Raw genomic sequence first — 7598 nt, forward strand, 5'->3', positions numbered from 1 at the left:
AACACTGTCGGATTTGATTTCAACACTATTAAAGTGTCTATATGGGTCCACACCAGAGAGTGTTAATTTAACTCTTTTTGGAGAGTTGGTACGTTAACTCTGATTTAGTGTTAAACACCAAATCTGTCTGGAGTTGATAATTTAACACTTGGTGTTAAGAGTTTATATATTAACTCTCAAAGAGTATTTTAGTTTAACTACGTAAGAGTTATCTTCTAATTCATTCTAAAAAGCGGGAATTTTACTGTTCTGAACTTCTAGAAATTTCTTTTGGAAATAAACATTTACTAAAAAGATGCAATGGTTTTTGAAAAACATTTATTCTGAACTGTGCACCACAATTTCAAAACATTTTCTGAAAGATGTAACAGTGTACATGTTCTCACTTTCATTAGAATTTTGTTTATCAAAAGGTCTGACATGGTAAATGCAAATAACAGCATTCTCATCACTTATTTCTTCAATACAATATGCATGTCCTTCATTCATCCCTTTGTGGAACTTCAACGCACTTCTGCTCTCCCCCATATTCCATCTTCACAAGCATATCCTGTGCGGAGACCGAATAAAAATTAGTTGACACCAATTAATGGCACAAATAATCCAGTAAACAATTGCAGCACAGTAAAAAAAAAAAAGGAATCCTCTTTGAGCCATTACTTGTGTAAAGTATTTTCCCAAAAGACAAAGACACAGGCAACAGGTAATACTGAACTAAATGTAAAACCGCAACCTTTTTCATTTTTACCTAAACCGTGTGCACAAAACTCTGGAGGGATCTATGCTAACGTAGAATCCAGTCAGGACGTCTGCTACTGCTGTTTGCTCGTTTTTTATTTTATTTTATGGGCGATCGTTTTCAGGCTTCAAGTAGCACCATTATACCAACATTTCACATTCTAGACATTGTTTTAGGTGTATTTGACCAAACGTTTGACTGAAAATTCACATGCAAGCTTTTTTCAAGGCTGTGGTATTTGCCCGCAAACAATACCTTTCAGCTAGCTAAAACAGAATATTATGCTATCAGCGAGCAACATGGCTAATGCCTTTCACACAGCTTTGTCTCAACTCCAAAGAGCCACAGAAGTAAAAGCTCATAATAACAATTGAAACAATCTTTGAAAAAAAAATGACTTACCAAGCATGGCAAACAACTCAAATATGTAGAGCAAAATGTTCTGAAACGGCTTCACTTCAGCTTCGATTGGAGCCGTGCTGGGGGCGGAGTCTGTGAATTTACTCTGTTGGTGTCATAGCCCCTCTAGGAGTTCAGAGTTAAGAGGTCAAGAGTTAATGTTTCCATTGTAACACCTCCAGATTTGACAGAGAAACACTCATTTTTAACACTCGATTTTAACTACTATCATTTTACACCTCAGAGTTACATTAAAAGAATGTGACTCTGCTTAGAGTAAAATTAACTCTACTTTTGCAAGGAGACTATTAACACCAAAAAATCTAACACTTTTGAATTTGCTGTGTAGTGTCCTAATGCACACACAGCCAAGAATTTCAAGACGTGTGTATCTGCAGCCTCAAAAACCCAACTTTTTCCTACAGCACACTACTCTCGGGGCGATTGCTGTTGCTGTCCCTGTTTTAACTAAATCCTTTCACAGCACCATCCACACTTTGGTTTATTGTTTTATTTTCATAGAAAAAGCTTAATGCATTCATACCTTTTTAAAGCAGTTGTGCTATATAGATAAACTGTGACTGAATATCTGAACCTTCTCACATCACAGCACTGTGACGCTGTGTACACCACTTGCAGTGCTCTCAGGCTGGCGTTCAGAGTCACCAAGAGCTCAATGGTTGCTCACCATCACCATGTCAAGAGGAAAAGAGTTAAAACTTCTATATTTGACAACTAAAACCATTGTGGGAGTATCTGAAATCTGGTGGGGATTTCTCTCTCTAATCATACAGAAGTTTATGAAAAAACTGACTATACTGACCAGTTGAACCTTGATAACACTCTCCAGATGTGTTTTTGGTCACAAAGTCTAGTTGGAAGTCTTATCTAATCAATGTGTTCATTTTATAGTAGTCAAAAAGAAGAAATATACCCTATGCTATAGGGTTTGCCTACCATATGACTGGCAAATCATGATGATGTAAGTATCCAGTCAAAGGATTAGCCTGAATGTGACCTATATCTTGATTTTTCTGTGGCCCTTAATTAGACCTTAACTGAGGCTGTTATCTCAGGGTGAGTCTGGTTGCCTTAACTCAGCCACTTTGTGCAGGCCATGTCTGTTTGGATCACATTTTGCCCATATAAAACCTGCCCTAACCCATGTTCAGTCCAGCTAGCTGACTCTAGGCCTGATGTCTGGCCCACTTCCCAGTGCCTTAACTGCCCTGTAATTGGCAAAAGTACCTCAGTGTACCTCAGTACCTCAGGCCAAATACACTCACACTCCCAGATTACGATGTTAGATTGGGTTGTGATTAGTCAGTCACATGGACATATTTAGGCATGCAGTTCAAGACAGCCTGCCAAAGTTAAAACCAACCAAAAGAAGACAAAAACTGATTTACTGTACATGCAAGTGTACTGATCTGAACTGATCTGCTAGGATTTACCACACAGCTATCAAAGATATCAACTGAGCAGCAAAAAGCAAAAAAAAAAAAAAAAAAAAAAAATGCCTTGTTGATGGCAGAGGTCAGATTAAAATGGCCTGACAGCTTTGAGCTGACCGGAAGGCAACTGTACTGTAGCAAATAACCACTCATTGAACCTTGAAGCTGATGGCCTGCGGCAGCAGAAGACCACAGTAGGTGCCACTTTGATTAGCTAGGACTAGGAAACTGAGGCTACAGTTCCCTTTATGACCACTGTACTCATCTTTTCATGGCTGCTTCTAGCACGATAATGCACTATGTGTCAGAGTTTGTTTTGTATTCTGGTTTTCTTATGGCGTAGTGGAGAAGTGTTGAGTTCTAGTAGTTATTATTAGTATGTCTTAGTCAGGTTTTAGTCTAGTTAATGTTATCACCCATGCTTCCTTGTTTAGGTGTCATTTCCTGTGGCATCACATCCTAATTTCAAGCTCGTGTTGTCACTGTCTACATCTCATTATGTTTTATGTTTTATTTTTTCCAAACTCGTGTTCCATGTTCAGTGTGTTTAGTTTTGCTTCCCTTGTGGTGTCATGTTCATTTGTGTCAGCTGTGTTGGCCATTTGTTTCCACTTCCCTCATCACCCTTCTGTGTGTTTAAGTCCACTGTCTCCTTTTGTTCATTGCTGGGCCATCTGTTTATCTCGCCTCCGGTCCGTGGATTTTCATGTCTCCTCAAGTGTCTGTTTTTCATGCTCTTGTTTTCTTAGTTTTTGCATGCTCCTGTTCATGTTTGAGTCATAGTTTCGTGTCTAGTTCTAGCTGTTCCCAGGTTATCATTTGGTCTTTGCCTTTGTTTTGTTTAGTTTTTTGCCATAAGCCTAAATAAACGGCCGGCTTTTTGTTATGCTTCAGTTTTGCCTCACGTGCGCTCTGCCTTTGTGTCCACATCACAACACAGCGGCTACTCAGCCATGACACTATGCAACAAATATGTGATGATTTTTTGTTTTCCGGAGTGTACTGTGCTATATTCAAATGGCCTCCATAGTTACCAACTCTCAATTCAGTAGAGCAACTTTGAGATCTCACATCACGGATGTCCAGCTGACACATCTGCAACAACTTTGTGATGCCACCATGTCAAACTCTCAGAGGAATGTTCCCAGCACTGTGCCACAAAGAATCAAGTCAGTTCTGAGTAGGTGCAACCTGGTACAAGCAAGGCTTAAATAATTAAAGTGTCCAATGAGTTTAAATCTACTATCTGTGTTTGGGTTGAGATTTGTTTATCCAGTGACTAACTTCAGCATTCTGTACCTACATAGAGTTTACATGTAGCCTAGGTAGATCTTCAGAGAGCTGCTAGTATATCCATAGCCCCCCCCATGTTATCGGAAAAGGATAGGAGAAACAAGCAATAAAAGTACCCTGTCTGGGAATTTCCTCGAGATCAATCAGAGCTAGACTATTGGCGTATTCAGTGTCAGAAAATAGCAAAGAAAGCCAATCACAATTTCATACACATCACTGTGTCTATTTTTCAAATTACTTGTTTTCTCAAATTGTGGAAAGAGAAACAGAAAAACAGCAAATCCTCACAATTGACGCAATCTTTGGCTTGCTGCACAGTACACCAAAAAATAAAAGAAAAAAGAAAACACCATAAAACTGCTTCTGAAAAATTACTTTGACATGTTATCCATCAACTAATCGGATTAGCATATGATTATGTCACATTTGATGTATGGTTGATGGCTTTGTGGGCATTTTTAAAAGCTCCTTAAAGGGTATGGTTTCCTCTTCATTTACACATATTGAGCCTGACTGATGTATTATACTCATCGGTATATGGCGCTGAATCACTAGTCGTGTGATTGGTGGATTGGTGTTGCAGGTTACATAATGTGTCTCAATGGTATCATCATGTGAGCTAACCTATGATTTCACCTGCCTATTGTATTCTGCCACACACATTCTGAAGTCTCTACTTCTCATCACAAAAGGGAGCGGTGATGTCTCTTTTCCCTCAGTAATCACCGCCAGTTACTACAAACACACACACACACTGAGGAACCCTGTGTGTGTGTGTGTGTCTTTCGGCATGCAGCCGATAATGTCTCAGAGTGTGTCTTACTCACATTGTCCATAGTATCATCATTAATCATTTCTCCTCCGCCCAGACACGACCATCAGTTATTGAGAGGTGCAATAATTTGGAATTGATTTAGTCCCCCCACACGGAGCCTGGCTCAGAATATAAAATGCTCCTTTGGCAACATGGAAGAATGAAAGGTAATGATAAAGGGCTGTCAGCAGCTGAAACTCAACAGTTCTGCAAATATCTGTGAGAGGCATCTCTTTTCTTCTCTCCCTTTCTCTTATTGCGTACGTCTGCCCTTCGCTGTTTTGTCGACAGAACGATTAGGAGGCAAGACTGTAGGGAAAGCGCTGCTGTTTTGAGCGTTTACTTGTTTGTGAGTCTGTTTGGAAGGAGGAGGAGGAGGAGGATGAGGAGGAGAAGACGACAGGGAAAAAAAAGAAACCTGATGGACGGAATCTCTGCCCTCCTACGCAAAACCCCTTGTGTTAACAAGGATACAGATTTTGGAGAGAGAGCATGAGAGAGACAGTCACAGAAGCCATGAGAGATAGTTAGACGGAGACAACGAGAGGCTAAGAGAGACAGCTCCAAACTGAAGAGCAGACTACTGAGCCTCTATAAATAGGAAAGAGATTGACGTACGAGGGTTGAGAGACCCTCTTAAAGTTCTCGCGTTTCTATGGTCTTTCTCCTCGAGACCTCTACCACTGACTTAAACATCATATTAGTTGGAATCAAGAAAGCTTTTCCAGGAAATAAAAAATATTGACTAAAATATAATTACACAGTCATTATGTTTTAACATCCATACTATTGATTGTGTTTACAGCAAACATTAGATGTATTTTAGACAACTAAAATGTTAGTTACTAATAGCATGGAGTCCCAAATGTAAATAAAGTCTTGACATCATTATCTTCCCTCTCAATTCTAAATTCTTGCCTGTCTCAGCCTCTTTCTATTCTGCAGTTACACTGTGGTCTCTCTCACGTATTTGCAGGCAAAAGTATTTTAGATGGTGTGGAACCAAAGGCTCAGCATCTATTTGCATTTTATTTGGCTGCTACGGGTTATGTAAACTCAGCTCCTCCAGATTTAACGGTGAACAGACTCAGTCTGACAATAAAAGGGACTGTGCAGTGATAGACATGGTAGCATCTCCTGCCTATCGAATCATCGTTTAACATGAACAGACAAACAGGTTATTGTTTGTAATTCTGCTAAATCGGCCCTAACTCACAATCATCTCAGCAGTATGTTGAGCGTCATCCTTTCTTGTGGTTGAAGGGCCTTTATTGTCAAACCTTCTCAGGCTCAGGATATGTCCAACCTCATTCACAGAAAATGAGAATTTATTTGAATGTGCAGGTGGACTGAGTAATGTTGATTCTTCCTTTAAAAGCACTGTTATTCTGGGAAGTGGTCCAAAGGTTTGGACACCGAACACCCGCCTTAACATTGTTGCACACTTTATAAACCTCACCCAGCAGGACAGTGTGCCCTACCATACCAGTCTGAAGAACACGATAAAGAGCCTACGGCACCGAATGAGCCATCAAATTCCCCAGACCCCAATCTGTCATCTGTCCATGGAAGTGCTCAATAGCCCACAGGACCCGAAGGATCCATCTCTACACGTCATATGTCCATGTCCCACTGGGTCAGAGTCAGTGGAGAAAAAAAAAAAGCAAAATACAAAGCAATCACGTCTCTGTATACACAGTTTGGAATAACAAGGAGTCTAGAGATGTGTTTTTGTAATGGCTTTCACAACACATTTGTCCATATAGCATCAGGGTCAGTTTGATTAGTTTAACCACAGAGATGAGTCTAATGGAGATGATTGTACAAGAAGGAGAACTGTCCCGGGATCCTAAACACATGGAGCGAAAGGAAGGAAAAATCTTCCCAGGAGCAAAATGTGTGGAATATGTGAGGTCATGGAGGAAATATAACACCTTATATGAATGTTGTAAAGTAAAACATATGTTTGTGACATTATGTGATTTTTTTTAAGATTTCAAAGTACTCAACAGAACAATCGAAGTAAATTGGAAAAGCTGAGATCACACATTACTGCGTTTGGTTTGGGAAAACTTGTGGGAAACTAATACTTAATGTGGCAAATTGAAGTCTAGAGCTTGAAATACTCCCTGCCGAAAGGACTTGGAGTAGGAAAGAGTACACCTGGGGATTAATCATGTCTTAACCATAAGAGTCCCAATTATTTTGGATGATATAAGACCCTGAGAAAGGTGAAAAGAACGGGATAAATGGAATGTTATGGTTAAAAAAACCCTATTATATAGCCATCGTTGCATTTCCCATAGGAATACTGTATATTCATTAATAGAGACACACTGTTTATTTTAGAGAAAATATAAAAAATCTGTTACTGGTCACACTTAAATAAGCTAAATAAACATATGAAAAGAAGCTCAGGCCCACATAAAGCAGCCGTGGATGCCAGCTACCCATGGTAACAGGTAGCAAAATCACACAATGGTACTTCCAGGATAGCTGTGAAGGTAAAATTCAGCAATGGGGAAATACAGTAAATTAAGTGACCTTATAATTCTAAAAATGTAATATTATGAACAAGAAAGGACTGTCAAATAGAAGAAACAAGAATTCAACAATTCATTTAGGGGAAACTGGATAATTAATGGTAATCTCACGATCAGAAAGGGGAGTAAAGGTTTTTTCTTAAGCAAGGTCTCCCTTCATTAGGTGGGGTTACAGAGTTCAGTCCCAAAAGGCGCCTGACAGAATCCATTAAACAGCAGAGCCTTACTCACGGGAATGTAATGATTCGCTCTCAGTCTGGAGACACCGAGGACCCGCGGAGCTCATCTTTTCTAAGTTAAGGAGAACGATCTTCCAAAGCTAGCACGAATACTCCCAAATATGAGATGTCTTGTAT

The 7598-nt window shown here is 39.6% G+C and overlaps 1 long non-coding RNA gene across 1 annotated transcript; it reads right to left on the reverse strand.

The window, feature by feature from the left end:
- Positions 1–301: 301 nt before the first annotated feature.
- LOC146675302 (uncharacterized) lies at positions 302–1455 on the reverse strand. The gene is made up of 2 exons (XR_014910658.1): positions 1142–1455; positions 302–550 (listed from the first exon to the last, which is right to left on the reverse strand). It is a non-coding gene; the product is annotated as an uncharacterized LOC146675302 (long non-coding RNA).
- Positions 1456–7598: the final 6143 nt, after the last annotated feature.

Source organism: Rhamphochromis longiceps, linkage group LG3, assembly GCF_057381845.1.
Source record: "Rhamphochromis longiceps isolate RC_006_pf linkage group LG3, R_longiceps_female_GT1.1, whole genome shotgun sequence".
In the NCBI taxonomy this organism is placed as follows: Eukaryota; Metazoa; Chordata; class Actinopteri; order Cichliformes; family Cichlidae; genus Rhamphochromis; species Rhamphochromis longiceps.